Below are 20,387 nucleotides of genomic sequence, written 5' to 3'. Positions count from 1 at the left end.
ATCCAGGATGTAAAAAAAAAGCATGAAAAAGGAAGGAAAACAAGAAAGAAAAACAAAAAATAATAAGATAAAGAAAGAAAATAAAGAAAATGAATAATTAAAGAGAATGAAAGAAAAAAGAAAGAAAATAAAAAGAAAAAAATTATCTCTTTATATACCTACAATAAATGAAAAAATATATATGGTTATGAGATGTAATATTTTGGACTGGAAGCCATATACTATATATATATATTAATGGGGAAAAATATACGCCTGTGTGTGTGTGTGTGTGTGTGTGTGTGTGTGTGTGTGTGTGTGTGTGTGTGTGTGTGTGTGTGTGTGTGTGTGTGTGTGTGTGTGTGTGTGTGTGTGTGTGTGATTACTTTGTGTACGTATTCATGTACAGATATTGTCAGTGTATGTGGTAAAATATGTACGCATTTGTGTATGTATGTATGTATGTACACCAAACTAACCTCTCCATTTCTCTCTCTTTTCAGGCCGGTGGAGGAGAGGAAGGACGGAGGAGAGGAGACAATTGGAGGGGTTTTTTCCTCCTCTCCCTGGTAATGGAGGGCGGGAGGGAGGGAGGTGGAGGGTGGATGGGGGTAAGAAAGGGAGGAATGGAGAGAGAGAGAGAGATGGAGGAGAGGAAGACTGAGAGGTGGAGAAGGAGGAGGGAATGGAAGGAGAGGAGGAACGAGACAGATGTGCATAGGAACAAAGGGAGAGAGAGGGAGGGAGGGAGGGAGGGAGGGAGGGAGGGAGGGAGGGAGAGGGAGAGGGAGGAAGGGAGTGTGTAGGCTGAGGAATAGAAATGTGAATACGAGCAGGGAAAGAGGGAGAGAGGGAGGGAGTGAGGGAGGGAGAGGGGAGGAGGGGAGGGGAGGGGGAGAGAGGGAGGGAAAATGAATGTTTGAGAATAGAAGAATGGGGAGGGGAAAGGGGGAGTGAGTAGGAGGAAGAAAGGAGAGGGAGGAGGAGGAGGAGGAGGAGGAGGAGGAGAGAGGGAGAGGGAGACAAGAGAAAGGATAGCAGGAAGAATAGGGGAAGGAAGGAGGGGGAGCGAAAGTGTGATGGAAGGAGGAAGGAAGAGAGGAAGAGAAGAAGGAGGTGGACAGGGAAGGAGGAGGGGAGAGGAAGAGAAGAGGGGGAGGAAGAGAAGGGGGAAGGGGGAGAAGGGAAAATGATATAAAAGGTAAGAGAGGGAGAAAAGGGGAATAAGAGGGAGAGAAGATGGGGAGGAAAAGAAGAAGGGGAGAAGGATGGAGGAGGAGAGGAACTGGGGAGGGGAAGGAAGGGAGGGGAAGATGCAGGGGGGAGGGGGAGACAGAGGGGGAAGGAGGAGGGGAAGACGGAGGGGGAAGAAGTGTGGGGGGAGGGGAAGGGGAGGAGTTTTCATTAGGAAGTGGAAAAATGATGAACACTAAAGATGATGAATGAAGAGGAAGAAGCCGAGGAGGAGGAGGAGGAGGAGGAGGAGGAGGAGGAGAGGAAATGAGAGAGGGGGATGAGGAAGAAGGAAAAGGAGGAGAAGGAAGAAGAGGAAGTTGATCTCAGCGTGTGTGTGTGTGTGTGTGTGTGTGTGTGTGTGTGTGTGTGTGTGTGTGTGTGTGTGTGAGAGAGAGAGAGAGAGAGAGAGAGAGAGAGAGAGAGAGAGACAGAGACAGAGACAGAGAGAGAGAGAATCAGATATACTCAACCCCCAACCATCATACATCTCACACACACACACACACACACACACACACACACACACACACACACACTAAAGCTGCCAGTGTTTTCCATCCTTACACTGCACCTCTACATCCACTTCATTACATTGTGCTTCACCATTACATCCTGTTACACTGTACACCCATTACATCCTTCCACTGTAACTCACCTCTCCATTACCTCACTGCTCTGTAATTCACCCCTGTACTCCATTACATTATATTACACTGCAGTACACTCTTCCATTACATAAATTACATTGTACATCACTACGTAACATCCCATTACATTTGTACTACGTTATATGTGTGTACAATAAGGGCACAGGTGTACTGAGCCCGACCACACCTGTCCCCGTTACCTGTGTACACCTGAGAGAGAGAGAGAGAGAGAGAGAGAGAGAGAGAGAGAGAGAGAGAGAGAGAAATAGATAGACACATAGATAAAACGTGACAAAACAGAAAAACACTTATAAAGATTAGATAGATAGATAGTTAGATAGATATAGATAGACAGATAGACAGACAGAGAGAATGAAAAAGTGAGCCAATTACGTCACAGTTATTGGTATGTTAAATTTTACCAATAACACTAAAACTCTCTCTCTCTCTCTCTCTCTCTCTCTCCCTCTCTCTCTCTCTCTCTCTCTCGATTGTAAACAGTTCAACTCGTCCTTCCTTTGAACATGATAAGGAACTTTCTCCACTCCGCCCTGTAAGCGATGATTTACGGCCCTGAGAGAGAGAGAGAGAGAGAGAGAGAGAGAGAGAGATACAGACCACACAGGTGTCACTTCAAAGCAGGTATTCTAGCCTTGAGGGAGAGAGAGAGAGAGAAAGAGAGAGAGAGAAATAGCTCTATCCAGGCCTAAACCACAATCAACATGAATTACGCTCACTGACTTAAATGTGCACACCAGCAATTAATTCAACTTTACGATCACACACACACACACACACACACACACACACACACACACACGAAAGACCTACAGACAAACACGAATTTTATCAGTACTAAAGCATTCAAAAATTTAGCCCCCAAAATTTAGTCCCCAAAATTTAGTCCCCAAAATTTAGCCCCCAAAATTTAGTCCCCAAAAATTTAGTACCCAAAATTTAGTACCCAAAATTTAGTCCCCAAAATTTAGCCCCCAAAATTTAGTCCCCAAAATTTAGTACCCAAAATTTAGCACCCCCCCCCTTAAAAAAAAAGGGTGGTTATGATTCAAAACACAGAAATATATATTTAAAAAAGTACAGCAACAAAATCTAGAACAGAAAAGGTGGCAATCTGCTGAGGAGGTTAGATAGATAGATAGACAGAAAGAGATGGATGGATAGATAGATAGACAAATAGACAGACAGACAGACAGATGGATCGATAAAATAATTGCGTTTCATATATACTTTAACCTGAGACTTCAAAAATATGATAAGAAAATAATACCAAAAAACTGTTACAAAAGGAAATACGTAACAGAAAATGGAAAAGGGAACAGAAACAGAAAATCAGAATATCAAAAAAATACTAAAAATAAAAAGACTATGATATAAATAAATAAATAAATAAACACTTAAATAGATATATAGATAGACAGATAGATTGATAGATAGATAGATAGGTAAATAAATAGATAAATAAAAATGTGTTGTGAGCTGACAGTTAGGACGCCAAAAAAAGAGCACAGTTCCCCCTCTAAATCCCCCTGGGAATCCACAGAGCCGCGAGAGAGAGAGAGAGAGAGAGAGAGAAAGAGAGAGAGAGAGAGAGAGAGAGAGAGAGAGAGAGTCAGAATTAAAGAAGGAAGTTGGCGAGCAATAAAGACTAGGAAGAAAGGGAGGTAAGTAAGGGAGGGAGGGAGGGAGACACGTAGGAATATAAAGTGCAGGGAGGGAGGGAGGAGGGAGAAAGAGGGAGGGAGAGTGGGGAAGATGAGGGGGATAGGGAGAAAGAGGGAGAGAGAGAAAAGGAGGGAGAGGGAGGGGAAGAGGAGGTGGAAAGGAAGAATGAGGGAGGGAGAGGGGGAAAGGAGGGTGAGGCATGGAGGAATATAGAGGGAGAGAGGGAGGGAGGTAGGGAGGCTAGGAAGGACAGGAAGGGAGGGAGAGAGGGAGGGAGGGTAACACAGAAGAATATAAAGTAGAAAGAGGGTGGGGAGGAGGGGAGGGAAAATAGGGAGGGGGAAGAAAGAAGGGGTGTAAGGAGGGGGGAAGGAATCTGAAGGAGGGAGGGAGGGAGGGAGGGAGGGAGGAAACAGCTAATATATGGGAAAGAATGAGAGGCTCAAGGTAGGGAGACAATGAGAGAGAGAGAGAGAGAGAGAGAGAGAGAGAGAGAGAGAGAGAGAGAGAGAGAAACAGTCCACAGTCTTTACGATCCTTACTAATTACAGAAGTTTAAGAATAAGAGAGAGAGAGAGAGAGGGAGAGAGAGAGAGAGAGAGAGAGAGAGACAGTGACGTTAACAGTATAGGGGCTGGAATTAACAGGGAGGTGCAGTACTTCCGGCTCTGGTGCTACAGCCGGGTATAAAAGTTAGTAACAAACTCTCCACCTAATATTTCACCTCTACGGCCTCTCACTTTCCTCACCTGGCTAATATTCCTACCTGAGGGAGGCTTGGTATGTTCCCCCGCCCAATTCTATACTCCTTTCACGCTGAGCTGACATGAACTTGCCATCTCTCTAGGTATATATTAACACTAGAATTTGGTGCTAGTCACGAAGAAGTGCTACGTCACGCCGAAAATATGGGCCAAGATAAAAAAAAAAAAAAAAAAAAGCAAAATAGAAAATAAGTCGCTGGATTGAAGGGATTAAGGAATAAATTAAAAAAAAAAAATCGCTTCTCAGTTATACAAAAATTCGTCTGAAATAATTAACAGGAAAACAGAAAATAAGTCACTGGATGGACGGGGTTAAGGGATGATTTTATGCTACTCAGGGATGGGGAACTGGTCACTCGCCCTTCTCAACCCCGAATTTGAGTAGCCTAGCCCTAGGACCCTACGATTTCGATGAGGGGGGGGTAGTGGAAAATTTGAGGTTTTTTTGCCATGGAATTTTTTGTATGGTTTTTGTCCCCCCCCCCTCTCTCTCTCTCTCTCTCTCTCTCACCTCGTCATGTACGCCATTGATTCTATTTTATTGATTTTTAAAGTTGATGAAGCGACTCTCTCTCTCTCTCTCTCTCTCTCTCTCTCTCTCTCTCTCAAGGGGAATGGTGGCTGGGGAGGGAAAAAAGGGAAAACTGGAGGAAAAAAGTACGACCCCTCTCTCTCTCTCTCTCTCTCTCTCTCCTGTCCGCCATTAGGTCGCCCTCCCTCCAGCTCACACCCGCCTCTCTCCTCTACCTCTCCAACCCATCCTCGGTCTCCATATCCCCCTCTCCCCCTCCACCTCATACACTCTTCCAGTCAGTCTCTCATTCTCCCTTCTCTCCATACCAACCTATCCCTCCATCACATCCTTGGTCTCCACGTCCATCTCTTCACCTCATACACTCTCCTTGTCAGTCTCTCAATCTCCATTCTCTCCAAACCATCTTACGGTACTTCATATACCCCTGTGGTAGTGAAGAGGGAGGCCTTCACGTGGTGGCACCGACATACCTAGGCGGATCCACTGCCTGGCTATCCAAACGTCCCTCAATTACCTCCCTACCCCCCGCAAAAGACGGATATTGGACGGTAGGAACAAGGACAATTCAGCCTTCAGTCGACTGGGTTCACGTTTGAGTCTAGGGCCACACACACAAAAAAAAGAACAAGCAACACCACCACCACAACTACCACACCACCACAACCACCACAACAACCCTGCCTCGTGATGCCTCCAGAATTAGACTTTCCCCAAATAAGGCCGCGTTCAGTAGCCGACCTGAAATTGGAAAGTCTTTATCGTGATGGTTCGGAAATTGGCGGGAAAAGATTGTTTACACTGACGCCGACGTTCGCTGTGCCTTTAGTATATTCTTTTTCCGTTTTAAATCTCATAATATCTCTTCTATCTCTTCTAATCAGCTATAAAATGAAAAAGCGTGTGTCTAGGTCTATAATCTGGGTGTACAAATTGATGACATGTTGAGAAATAAGGGGAAAACTTGAAGAAATGAGTCGGCCACAAAAGGTGAAAGTTCGCCCTGATTGCCTCCTTTCAGATCCACCGTAGGCCTTTCGATACGTCTTCCTCTTTCAGTAAATCCATGCTGTTTTCTTCCGTTTATCAGGTAACTACAAACATTAAAATCAAATAAATAAATCCATCAATCCACGTGTAAATAAATATATTAAAATCCTGAGAAAAACCAATGGAAAAAACGTAAGATTCAACAAAATGTCTCCCTTTGATTCGCTTCTTTGGATCCAGACTTTTCGGAACGCATTTTTTTTTTACATTAAAGACCTACCAGCAGTTTTTCTCCTCTTCCAAAATTAACTTCAGAATTTTAAAAAGGCATATCAGGCCTCCAAATCAACGTCTGAAAAATAATTAATGTCAAGAAAGCATTGGAAAATTTTTAAAAAGGAAAATGGGGGTGGACGAAAACGCAAAACCTTCTCCCTGATTGGCCCTTTACATTTCCGTCGAGGCCTGTGATTGGCTAGCCCATATGAGAGAGAGATTTGACGTAAGATAAAAAAAATGACTTACGAACATCATCTTATCGTAACTCATTCGTTCATCATCATTACCATCATCATCACAATCCAAAATCATCATCATCATCATATTCCAGCATCTCAAGTAACGAATAGAGAGAGAGAGAGAGAGAGAGAGAGAGAGAGAGAGAGAGAGAGAGAGTACAGTTAGTGGTTTCCTATAACTTCAATTACCATCCACTATGTGTGTGTGTGTGTGTGTGTGTGTGTGTGTGTGTGTGTTCTCTCTCTCTCTCTCTCTCTCTCTCTCTCTCTCTCTCTCTCTCTTTCTCCCTGGCATAATGTAAGCGACTGCAGTATTGCGACACTGCCCTACTTACACACACACACACACACACACACACACACACACACACACACACACACACGGAAGTAAGTGAATATGCATGTGTACTTGTGTGTGCGTGTGCAAGAAATCATTTGTGTGCACATTTATGTATCTTGTACATCGCTATTCATGAGCGCACACGTAATAATACACACGCACAAGTACACACATACACAAAGAAACATACGCACATGAAATACACACACACATATACAGACACACACACACATACACATAATCATCTATAAAGGATACATGCCGATAGATAAATGTATATACAACACAGATAGATACAAATGAAGACAGACAGACAGACAGACAGACAGGGAACAGATAGACAGACATAAAGGTGGATAGGTAGATAAAGATATGGGTAGACAGACAGACAGACAGACAGATAAAGACAGCAATTCTGACTGTGTGTGTGTGTGTGTGTGTGTGTGTGTGTGTGTGTGTGTGTGTGTGTGTGTGTGTGTGTGTACATCAGATCCCTATAACACTGATGGATTGACTTGTATCCTTAGGTAGGGGTCACCTCCCCCCCTCTCTCTCTCTCTATATCTATCTATCTATCTATCTATCTACCTACCTACCTATCTATCTCTGTCTCTATCTCACTGCTACTTTACCTCCTCCCTTCTTTCCTTCCCTCATTTTCTTCTTTCCTTCTCTCGTCCCTCCCCCTCCTTCCTCCCTCCCTCCCTCCCTCCCTCCCTCCCTCCCATTTTTTCTCTTCCTTTTCTTGATTGATGGATTCTGAGTGGGAGGGAGGGAGGGAGGGAGGGAGGGAGGGAGGGAGAGAGGGTAGGAAACAGAGGAGAGAAATTTGGAAGGAAGGAAGGAGCGAAGGAGAAATGAAGGAACGGGATGAGAAGGATATATGGAAGAAGGAAGAGGGGAGAGAAAAAAAGAAGGAAGAGGGAGGAGAGAAAAGATGAAGGAAGGAAGAGAGGAGGGAAGGAAGGAAAGATGGAAAAAGAGAGGGAAGGCATTGGAAGGAGGGAGGGAAAGAAATGGAGACCGGGAGGGAGGAGGGAATGAAGGAAGAAAGGAAGGAAGGAAGGAGAGAAGGAAGGAATGAGGGAGAGACATGAAAGGAAGAAAGGAGTGTAGGGAAGAAAGGAAGGACTATGGAAAATGAAGGAATGAAGGGAGAGAGAGAGAGAGAGAGAGAGAGAGAGAGAGAGAGAGAGAGAGAGAGAGAGAGAGAGAGGCCTATGCTTAGTAAATCTTCAAAGAGAGGATTAATGGCCTTCCTTCCTTCCATCTATCTATCAATTTATCTATCTAGCTGCCAATCAGTCTCTCTCTCTCTCTCTCTCTCTCTCCATTCTTCTTCTTTTCTTTTCCTTATCTTCTTTTTTCCTCCCTTCCTTCTTTCCTTCCTTCCTTCCTATTTTCCATCCTTCCTTCTTTCCTTCCTCCCTTCCTTCCTTCTCCGTCTTTCTCCTTATAATCCTAAACTCCTTCCTCCCTCCACCTTCCCACCTCCCTCCTCCCCTCTCCCTTCCTTCAACACTCCCTCACACACACCTCTCATTCTCCCTCCATCCCCTCCCTCTTCTTTCCTACCCCTCTTCCATTCTCACTCCCCCTTTCCTCCATCTTCCCTCCCTTCCTCCTCCCCTCCCCTCCCTTTCCTAGCTCCCACCCTCTCTCTTCCTCCCTCTTCCTCTTCCCCATCCCTCCCTTTCCACTCCCTTCTTCCGTCTCTCCACCTTCCCCTCCCTACCCTCTCTCCCTCTCCCTTCCCTCCTCTATCCTTTATCCTCCCTCCTTCTCTCCCTCCCCCTCCCCCTCCCCCCAGTCGTCTCGGCGTGGCGTTATTGACAAAGTAGTGATGCTGAGTCTTAAAGCCTGGGGAGGGGAGGGGAGGGGAGGGGAGGGGAGGGGAGGGGAGGGGAGGGAGGGGGAGGGAGAGGGAGAGGGAGAGGGGAAGAGGGGGAGGGAGAAGGTGGGACACAGAGACAGGAAGAAGGAAGGGGGGGAAGGAGGCGATAGGGAATACGGAGAGAGGGAGGGAGGAAATGAAGAAGGGAGGTAGGGAGAGGAATAAAAGGGGGAAGGGAGAAGGAAGGGAGGAAAGAGAGACGCAGAGAAGTAGGGGGAGAAGCATATACGAAGGGTGGGTGGGTGAAAGGGAGAGAGTAAGGATAGGGAGGCTGAGGCGATTAAAGCGAGAGAGAGAGAGAGAGAGAGAGAGAGAGAGGGACGTGATCTATCTACTAAGAAATCTTCACCGTACTTCTGATTCCCTCCCTCCCTCCCTCCCTACTCCCACACCTACCTCCTCCCCTCCCTTCCTCCCTCCCTTTCCACCCTAACTCCCTACCTACCTACCTACCTACCATCCTCCCCCCTTCTCTCCCTCCCTTTCTACCTACCATCCTCCCCCTTCTTTCCCTCTCTCCCTCTCTGCCTTCCATCCTCCCCTCTTCCCTCCCTCCCTCTCGATTCCCCTCCCTCCCTCCCCATCTACCTTTCTCCCTCTCGCTCTACTATCGTCTGGCTTCTCTCTCTCTCTCTCTCATGTAATCTTTCTTCCTCTGATTTGACTAGTAACCAAGGAGACTCATAGACATACAGGAAATTGCCTATGTGCTATCCATTTTACCTCCAATTCTTATCTTTCTCATCTTCCTTCCTTCCTCTCCCTCCTCCTCGTAATCTTCCTTCCCTTCCTCCATTTTCTTCCCTCCTCCTCCTCCTCTTTTCTTCCTCCTTCCTTACTTTTTTTCATTTTCTTTCTCTTCATTATCACCTCACTCATCTTCTTCCTCCCTCCTCCTCTTCCTCCTGTCATCTTCCTCTTCTTCCTCCCTTCTCAAATTAAGCTTCCTCCTCTCCTATTTCTCTCTCTCTCTCTCTCTCTCTCTCTCTCTCTCTCTCTCTCTCTCTCTCTCACATCATCGTTACTAAAGGAGATTAATAAAGCAAGTGTTGCCAAGGAGACGAGGAGGGAGGGGAGGGAAGGAGAGGGAGGGAGGAAAGTTTTAGAGGTGAGAAGGAGGGAGGAGGGGGAGGGAGAGAGAAAGAGAGGGAGGAATGTTCGGGATGAAATAAGGAAGCAAGGCGGGAGGGAGGAAGGGAGGGAGGGAGAGAGAATGTGGGAGGGGAGGGCGGGAAGAAAGTTGGAGAGGAAGGGAGGAGGAGGAATGGGGGAAAATTTAGGAGGAAACAGGGAGGGAGGGTAGAAGGGAGGGAGGAAAGTTCAAGAGGGAGGGAGGGAGAGAGGGAGAGGGAGGGAGGGGGGAGAAAGGAAGGAAGGAAGGAAGGATGGAAGGAAGGAAGTAGGAAGGAAGCAAAAGAGGAGGAGGGAAGAAACAAGGGAAAAAGAGGGAGAGAGGAAGGAAAGGAGAGAGGTAGATGAAGGGAAGGGAGGGAGGGAGACTGAGATGGAAAAGGGTGAGAATGTGGGAGAGGAAGCGAAAAGAAGGAGAGAGGGAGGGAAGAGAGGGAAAAGGAGAGGGAAGGAGGGAGAAAGGAAGGCAAAGAAGGAAGACTGAATGAAGGAAGGAAGACGAGAGGAAGGTTAAAATGAAGGAAAGAAAGGAAGGGGAGAAGATTTGAGGATGGAAGGAAAGGAGGGAGGGAGAGAGGGAGGAAGGAAGGAAGGAAAGAGGAAGGAAGGAAAAGGTAGGGAAGGAGGGAGAAAAAAATAGAGAGAATATTGGATGGCAAGATAAAGTGGAGAGAGAGAGAGAGAGAGAGAGAGAGAGAGAGAGAGAGAGAGAGAGAGAGTATGCAGAGTGAATACTAAAACTCCCACAGACACTCTTCATCCATCTCTCTCTCTCTCTCTCTCTCTCTCTCTCTCTCTCACACACACACACACACACACACACACACACACACACACACACACACACACACACACACACACACACACACACTACATTTCCCAGGGGTAACTAATTTAAAAGTGAAATGAGTCACTTATTCCACGTAAGAATTTATATAAAGGAAGTGACGGTGCAATCTCTCTCTCTCTCTCTCTCTCTCTCTAATTTGACTGTGAGAGTGTCGCGCGCTTAGTTACTTGTTGCTGTTGTTATTCTTTTTGTTGTTATGTAAGAGGTAAGTGGCTTTGATGATGATGATGATGATGATGATGATGATGGTGATGATGATGATGATGATGATGATGATGATGATGGTGATGATGGTGATGATGATGATGATGATGATGGTGATGATGATTTTGTTTGTTTGCTTTTATATATCTTTTCTTGCACACGGTAAAAGGAAGGTAGGAGGGGAAGAGCGAGGATGGGAGGGAAGGAGGAAGGAAAGGAGGAAGGAAGGGAAGGAAGGAGGGAAGAAGGGAAGGAGAAGACAGGGGTTGGAAGGGAGGGAGGGAAGATTGCAAGAAGGGAGGAAGGAGGGAGAGAATACAGGCAGGGAGGATGGAGGGAGAGAGGAGGGGATGAAGGAAAGGGAGAAGGGAGAGGAATGGAAAGAAGGGATGAGGAAGGAAGGGGAGATGAAGAGAGGGAGAGAAGTGTAGGAAAGGGGAGGAAGAGAGAGAAGGGAAGAGGAAGGGAAGGAAGAGAGTGAGAGAAAGAGAGAAAGGGAGAAACAGAGAGGAATGAAGAGAAAGAGAGAGGAAGGAAGGGGAGAAAGAGAGGAGAGAAAGGGAGAGGAAGGATATGGAGAGAGAGAGGAAGGGAGAGAAAAGGAGAGGAAGGAAGAGAAGGAAGAGAGGGAAAAAGAGAGAAAGGGAGAGGAAAGATGGGGAGAAAGAGAGAGAGAAAGGGAGAGGAACAAGAGAGAGAAAGGGAGAGGATGGAAGAGGAGGAAGGAGGGAAGGACCGAGAAACAATTACATTACAGTCTACCACGAAGAGCAAAGGAGGGATGTGTGTGTGTGTGTGTGTGTGTGTGTGTGTGTGTGTGTGTGTGTGAGACCAACTCCACAGACGACGACGATAATGATAATAATAATAATAATAATAATAATAATAATAATAAGTGCTTCAGTGATATTTGTGGTCGATATTGAGCCTCTCTCTCTCTCTCTCTCTCTTCCCTTCCCCTTGTTCACTTTTATCACTGCCTGTCTTTCAACCTGTCCGTCTGTCTGTCTGTGTGTCTCTATCTCTCCCTTTTTCCACCCTTTCTCTCTCTCTCTCTCTCTCTCTCTCTCCACATGAAAGCGTCTGTATGTGCATTATGCGTATTAAATTGTGTGTGTGTGTGTGTGTGTACCTGTATGTATGTATGTATGTATGTATGTATGTGTACGTGTGTGTATGTGTGTGCGTGTGTGTGCGTGTGTACGTGTGATCCAGACAGTACACACGCCTCTAATTGTTACCACCGAGCCACGCCCTGGAGGGGGGGGAGGTGAGAGAGAGAGAGAGAGAGAGAGAGTGAGAGAGAGAGAGAGAGAGAGAGAGAGAGAGAGAGAAAGAGAGAGAGAGAGAGAGAACCACCCTACCCTGGAATACACCATCACACTAACTTTTTTTTTTACATAATTTCTCATATTTTTTCGTATTCTCTCACTTTCTCACTTTCTTTCATTTTCATTTTCTCATTTACTCACTTTCTTTATTTCCTTGATTATCTCAGTTTCTTAATTTTCTTGATTTTTTACTCTCTCACTTTCTTCCTTTTCTAGATGTCCTCACTTTCTCACTTTATTTTCTTTATTTTCTCACTTTATTTTCTTTATTTTCTCACTTTATTTTCTTTATTTTCTTTATTTTCTCACTTTATTTTCTTTATTTTCTCACTTTCTCACTTTATTTTCTTTATTTTCTCACTTTATTTTCTTTATTTTCTCACTTTATTTTCTTTATTTTCTCACTTTATTTTCTTTATTTTCTCACTTTATTTTCTTTATTTTCTCACTTTATTTTCTTTATTTTCTCACTTTCTCACTTTATTTTCTTTATTTTCTCACTTTATTTTCTTTATTTTCTCACTTTATTTTCTTTATTTTCTCACTTTATTTTCTTTATTTTCTCACTTTATTTTCTTTTATTTTCTCACTTTATTTTCTTTATTTTCTCACTTTATTTTCTTTATTTTCTCACTTTATTTTCTTTATTTTCTCACTTTCTCACTTTATTTTCTTTATTTTCTCACTTTATTTTCTTTATTTTCTCACTTTATTTTCTTTATTTTCTCACTTTATTTTCTTTATTTTCTCACTTTATTTTCTTTATTTTCTCCCTTTATTTTCTTTATTTTCTCACTTTATTTTCTTTATTTTCTCACTTTATTTTCTTTATTTTCTCACTTTATTTTCTTTATTTTCTCACTTTATTTTCTTTATTTTCTCACTTTATTTTCTTTATTCTCACTTTATTTTCTTTATTTTCTCACTTTATTTTCTTTATTTTCTCACTTTATTTTCTTTATTTTCTCACTTTCTTACTTTATTTTCTCACTTTCTCACTTTATTTTCTTTATTTTCTCACTTTCTTCATTTTCCCTTATCTTTTTCCATTTTCCTTCATATTTTTCTCACTCTCTCATTTCCTTAAATCTTCTAACTTCTTTCCATCATCATCATCATTATCATCACATTTATCAATATCATCATCAATATTATTGGTATCATCATTATCATTATGGTTATCATCACTGTCATCATCATCACCATCATCATCATCATCGTCATCACCATCATCATCATCATCACAATCATCATCACCAACATCACCACTATCGTCATTATAACCATCATCCTCATCATCATCACCATCATCATCACCACCATCCTCATCATCATCATCATCATCACCACCATCACCATCATCATCACCACCATCATCATCATCATCATCATCACCATCCTTCTACTTTATTTACTATTAACAATCGGCTTCAGAAAGAGAGAGAGAGAGAAAGAAAAAAAGAGAGAGAGAGAGAGAGAGAGAGAGAGAATGAAGGTCAGGAGCAGCGAAAGAGGCATCAGTAAGTATGACGGAATGTAGAAGGAAGGAAGCAAGGAAGGAAGGAACGAAGGATGGAAGGAAAAAATGGAGGGAAGGAAGGAAGGAAAGTAAAATGGAAGGAAGGAAGGAAGGATGGAATGTAGGAAGGAAAAAGAAAAAGGAAGGAAGGAAGGAAGAAAAATGAAAGAAAAGAAGGAAGGAAGGAGGGAATGTATGTAGCAAGGAAGGAAGGAAGGAAGAGAGAGAGAGAGAGTTTAGCGTCTTAGTGTTGGTATTTTGCAGCATCTCTCTCTCTCTCTCTCTCTCTCTCTCTCTCTCTCTCTCTCTCTCTACCTTATTTCAACTATCATACCGAATTAATGGTAAGAGCGAGGGAGGGAGGGAGGGAGGGAGGGAGGGAGAGAGAGGGAGGTAAATGGGAATATAAAGAGGGTGAGGTCTGTATGGATCGAGAGAGAGAGAGAGAGAGAGAGAGAGAGAGAGAGTCTTCCCCATTCCTCTCTAATTCCATAATTCGTTTTCTCTCTCTTTTAATCTCTCTCGCTCTCATTCCCTCTCTAGTCTTTCTCTTTCTTAATCTTTCCTCTCACTCTCTTTATTCACTAATTCCCTCTCTCTCTCTCTCTCATTTTACCTCCCCTCACTCACTCACTCACTCACAATTTCCTCTCACTGTCTCATTTATCTTTCACATTTTCTCTCGCTGTCTCCCCCCCCCTCTCCCCCCCACTCTCTCACTCTCTCTACTTTCAATCACTCCAACATTTTCCAGTCCTCAGCTTAAATTAGGCCCCCCCCCTCTCTCTCTCTCTCTCTCTCTCTCTCTGGACAGTATTCCCCTCCTTCCCTTTCGCTTCTTCCTGCCACTCTCACTCCCTTCCTCACTCCCTTCTTCGCTCCCTCCCTCCCTTCTCCTTTCCCATCCTCCCTCCCCCCTTTCACTTGCACACCTCTCCCTCTTCACTCCCTCCCATCTTTCCTCCCTCTCTACCTTCCTCCCTGCGGCTTCTCTCCCTTCCCTCCCCTCCCTTTCCCCCTCCCTGTTCCATCTACCTTTCCATGTTTGCTTAAGCAGAGTTATACAAGAGAGTTGATTGGGAGGGAGGGAAGGAGAGGGAGGGAAGTAGGGAGGGGGAGGGAGGAAGAGGGATGTAGGGAAAGAGGAAAGGAAACAGAGAGAGGGATGGAGGGAGAGAAAGGGAGAGAGATGCAGGGAGGGAAGTAAGGAGAGAGAGGGGGAAGGAAGGAGGGAGAGGGAGAAAGAGAGATGTAGGGAGGAAGTGAAGGGGGAAGAAGGAAGGATGATGAGAGGTAAAGAGACAAGGAAGAAGGAAAAAAAGGAAGGAAGGTTGGACGAAAAGGGAGAGGAAAAATGGGAGAAGGGGAGAAAGGGAATACAGACTGGAGAGAAAAGAGGGAGGGAAGGAGGAGGGAGGGAGGGAGGGAGGGAGGGAGGAGGAGATGGCATCAGGGAAGGGAGGGAGAGAGGGAGGGAGGTAGGGAGGAAGGGAAGCGAGTGAGATAGTGAGAGGAAACAATAGTCTAGGAGAGAGAGAGAGAGAGAGAGAGAGAGAGAGAGAGAGAAATGTTTGACCTGCCAGTTAAAAAGGAATTCTGTCTCTCCACTCAGGCCACCCGTGACAGTCATCAGCCTAAAAGCTCTCTCTCTCTCTCTCTCTCTCTCTCTCTCTCTCTCTCTCTCTCTCTCTCTCTCTCTCTCATTCCCATTCTTCCATGTTCAGTTTCTCTCTCTCTCTCTCTCTCTCTCTCTCTCTCTGCATCTCCATTAACCTGTTTCCATCCATCCGTCCATTCATCACTTTTATTTCCTCTCCCCCCCCCTCTCTCTCTCTCTCTCTCTCTCTCTCTCTCTCTCTCATCCAGCTTGACAGTCCAGTTACACACCCTATCAAACTTCCACAGCCGGAGAGAGAGAGAGATGAGGAGGAGGGAAAAGGGAGGAAAGAAGAGAGAAGGAAATGAGAGGAGGAAAAACGGTGAGAAAAGAGAGAGAAGGAGAGAAAGTAGAGATATTGCAACATTACGCTTGAGGAGGTTAAGTTCAAGACGCAAAGGCATCAAGGGAGAGAGAGAGAGAGAGCGGTCACCCATCCAATCTCTGACCAGGCCCGAGGGAGCTTAACCACACTGATCTTACGTCCAGCTGTATAACCATCCACCAAAGAGAGAGAGAGAGAGAGAGAGAGAGAGAGAGAGAGAGAGAGAGAGAGAGAGAGAGAGAGAATGGAAAATTTTGGTTGACAGACAGACAAACAAACAATGGAAGGAAAGAGGGGAGATAAGAGAGAGAGAGAAGGGGAAGAGGGAGGGGGCAGTAAAGTAAAAATGAGAGAGAGAGAGAGAGAGAGAGAGAGAGAGAAATGAGTGAAGGGGAGAGAAGTAGAGAGTGAGTGAGGGAGAGGGCGAGGGGTGAAGAAGAGTTATGGAGAGAGAGGGAGAGGGAAAACGTGGAGGAAAAACTGAATTGGCAGAATAAATATGGAAAGTCGATGGAGAGGAAAAGGGTTGGACGGAAGGAGAGAGAGAGAGAGAGAGAGAGAGAGAGAGAGAGGGAGGATGAGATTACAGGAAAAGGGTGATTGGTATGCAAAAAATGAAAAGATATGAGAGGGAGGAAAGGGAGTGGAGAGGAGAGGTGAAGGGAGACAGAAAGAGAGAGAGGGTGACGAGACGGAATTGTAAATGAACTGGAAGGAGAGAGAGAGAGAGAGAGAGAGAGAGAGAGAGAATAATACTGAAGTTAAGGCCACTAATCAATATAATATACGTAAAGTTTATCCAGTACCTCTATAGTCCTTCCCTAATAACCTGACAACTAAGCCCCGCCCCACAATTGAAAGCCGAGCTGTGATTGGGTGGGGGTTGACGGATGACAAGTGGGGAGATTGATGACACCTTTTTAAAACTCTCATTTTCTCCATCACCATTCTTTTTTTTTTTCCTTCTTCAGTATTATGGGATTATACACTTTTTTTCCTTGATGGTGATGATGAAAGGCAGCCAGCGACACAAAAGATGAAGTAAAAATTAAAAAATATATATATATATAAACTTGGAATAAATTAAGACTGATGGCATTACCTTTGTTGGAGTCGGAACGGCCAATCAGCGGCGAGGGGACGGGGCATCATCGCCAGGAAACTTTTGATCACGTGTATCTGAAAAGCAGATAAATAAAAATAGATAAATAAGCAACATAAATGAATAAAAAAAAAAATAAGATGAACAAAATGAATAAATGAATAAAAATAACGAAATGAACGAAATAAAAATAAATAAATAAATAAATAAATATACAAATAAATGATTCTATGTTCAGTGACAGTCGATAAAATGTCTTATATATCTTAGAAATAACCTTAAAAAAAAAAAGAATATGAGTGAAAAAAAAAGTGAGAGGAAATGACAGTAGAAACAGAAGGAAAAAAGAGTAAGAACTTAGGAGATGAAGCGAGAGGAAGAGCAGGCATTATATAGATGGAGTGAGGGTGAAAGTAAAGGTTATTATTATAGAGTGAGTGGATGAGTAAGTGCTGGCAAGACAGTAAGAGAGAGAGAGAGAGAGGAAGAGTACGAGACGAGGAGAGGAAGAGATGGAGTGAGAGAAACAGACGAGAAAATATTTACCTGGCTGGCTATATGTCTATCTGTCTATACCTTTCTATTTACCTATCAGTTTGTTCACCTACCTGACTAGTAATTAATATCTATCGTTATCACTCTGTCTACCTGTCTATTTATCGTTCTATCTACCTACCTGTTTATATTTACCTCTCGCTCTCTCTCTCTCTCTCTCTCTCTCTCTCTCTCTCTCTCTCTCTCTCTCACACCTGTAATTAGCGTGTGGTGATCACACTGAGGGTCGTCTATTGATCCACGTGAAGCGACCAGGTGAGAGAGAGAGAGAGAGAGAGAGAGAGAGAGAGGTAAAGCACGCCCCCTATAAAACACCACTTCCATCAACTCTCCCTTAATTCCTGTCACTAACCCACTTAACCCCTCCACCCCTTACCACCACCCCATGTCTTAAGATTTTCCCTACTAACGTAAGACGGTTTTATTGATCTTAGGAAAAACTAACGAACTGGAGGGGTTGGATACGGCCTTCATTAACCCTTTCAGTACTACACAATCTTTCCAAACTCAGTAAAAATAAAAAATAAATATTAGTAAAGTTAAAATCAGTTGGAAATAAAAATCTATCTATCTATCTATTGCCAGGGGCCTTAATCCCTTATACGGGGTGGCCACAAACAAATCGCCTCCATGTCAAACTGTCTCCCGCCATTTCACTCATAAATCTGTCATGGAATTAATGGGGGGACAAAAATTACCATCCACCTCCCCATATGCCAATCAGATGCAAATGTGTTTCTCTCTTCTACCTAAAGCTCTTCTATGGTGGCTGGAATGGAAATGGATAGCCCCTTGTTAGCGTGGATAGTTACCATACCATACCTGATGAGAGAGAGAGAGAGAGAGAGAGAGAGAGAGAGAGAGAGAGAGAGAGAGATGCTTAGTTTTAGAGATGTGGAAATGAAAAACTGTGTGTGCAAGAGTGGAGTTAAAAATGAGAGAGAGAGAGAGAGAGAGAGAGACCATTTTGTAAACAGTAAAATAAATAAATAAAATGCGGTACGACAACGTGGGCCTGACACGACTCTCTCCGGCACCACGGGACAAAAACATGGCTGCCTGGCGTACGATTAAGCCATTGAACACAACAACGAGGCTTTAAGCATGAATGACGATTTTCTGGGGCAATAAGGCAATCAGTAGACGATTTTATTCAGCTGAGGAGAGATATGCAATAAGGGACGGGATACTGAGGGTTATTTTCGATCTATAAAATAATAATAATAATAATAATAATCTCAAAAACATCTAATTTTGGTGAGAAAGTTAAAAAATTCATCAGATTCAGTAACTTCAACCTGCCGTATCTATGGTAACCAGATTATTCCTAAAGCTAAATTATGCATAAAATTATCACCCATGCATAAATTGTCTCGAAGTAAAAAAAAAAAAAAGAAAAAGAAAAAAGAAAAATGATGCAATTATGGCATTCTTCTACCCCGAACTGCCACACACCGCCATCTCCTTCAAATTCCACGTATTTATGAAGCGATATTACCCTGAGAATAATGCAAGTAATATTCCTAATACCATGAAGAGAGGGAGAGCTCACAGGCCAGCTATTTATCATACTTGAAAATATTCTCCGGATATAACAGTACCCCATAAAAAGAAATGAATATGAGAGTTACTCCTAAATGCACACACTCCGTTTTCTTTAGCGCTTGTACCGCCTCGCCACAGAAAATAAGATTGGAGTACTTAGCCTCATAGTTGTGGTCCCATGTTGAGAGAGAGAGAGAGAGAGAGAGAGAGAGCAATATATTCTAGCAAATGCAAGGACACACTACCAACCCCCACCTTAGATGCCCGCCATAATTTGGGGTCCGAACCCTTGACATGGGGGAAGAGGTGAGGAGATGAGGGGAGAGAGAATAACAGAGGGGACAATGGGCGTGGGGGAGGGGAAGCTGGGGAGAGGAACAGAGGGGAGAGACAGAGAGGGGAGGAAGGGAGGGGGCAGGGAGGGAGAGGGTAGATGTAGGGAGGGGATTACAAGCTGAGAGGGGATGGCTAGGGGGATTAGTGGGCAACGAGGGGAGAGAGGGGAGTGGGGGAGGGAGGGAGAGAGGGGAGAGGAGGGAGGGAGGGAAGAGGAGGGATCATGGAGGGGTTATTCGACTATTTGTGAGCCCTTTCATTCCATGTTTGTTAATCTAGTGGTGGTGGGGTGAGAGAGAGAGAGAGAGAGAGAGAGAGAGAGAGAGAGAGAGAGAGAATATTATGCATCTGCGACGAAAATTACCGTAAGAAACATTTCAAAATAATACTTAAAAATATAAAAACATTTTTCTCATTACAAAATAGCCAACTAATCACTCTCTTTCCCTTTCAGATTTTTTTGTACAGATATAGAGATAGTTATTTATAAATTATTATTACGAGACAATCACACAAGACAAAAAAAAAAAATAATGATTGCAAAATTACGATTAAGAAAGTGACAAGGGAAGCGAAATGTGATATTAAGTGTATAGCCAGCGACTCCTAGCAAAACACCGCCCCAGATGCAAACCAAGTGAAAAGCAGCGGCAGGTATGAAGAGCAACGTCGGACAAACCCAACTCGCCCCTTTAATCTCATTACTGTGATGATATTTTACTGTTTTGATGGACAGTAGTGAACGAGAGGTGAACCCAAGTGATATCTGTACCTAAAAAATAATAAACTGTGACCAAAGAAAGCTGCCAAAGAATTAAAGGAGATTGTTGAGTGAAAAGGGTGAGGTTTGTTTTGAAATCGACATGCATCCTCCCGCGCTGGAGGACCCGGCGCCGGCGATGGCGATGGCGGGAGACCTCGGTAACGGAGGGGGTGACGTCTTCGGCCCATCCCAGCCCAGCAGCAGCCCGTAGCAGACAATCCTCCCTCAAGCTCAAGCCCAACCCAGCTCAAGCCCAGTGGAGGGGAGCCGGAGCCGAAAAGTCCCGCTCAGCTCAGGATTTTGTAGACTTCAAATCCGGACTCATCCCCTCGACCCGAAGCCCAAATCCTTATCCATGTTCATCTCCTGATCCTTGTCTTGCACTCCAACTTTTTTAGTCAAAAAATATTTATAATTACATAAGGTATATTTTAAAACTGTAACTAGTTTGAATTCCAGCCACAGTCAGTAAAAATTCTTAGTATT

The sequence above is a fragment of the Coenobita brevimanus genome, chromosome 61 (assembly GCF_032717465.1).
Source record: "Coenobita brevimanus isolate Jiangsu-jjx chromosome 61, ASM3271746v2, whole genome shotgun sequence".
NCBI lineage: Eukaryota > Metazoa > Arthropoda > Malacostraca > Decapoda > Coenobitidae > Coenobita > Coenobita brevimanus.
Note: the sequence above shows the minus strand (reverse complement) of the source record.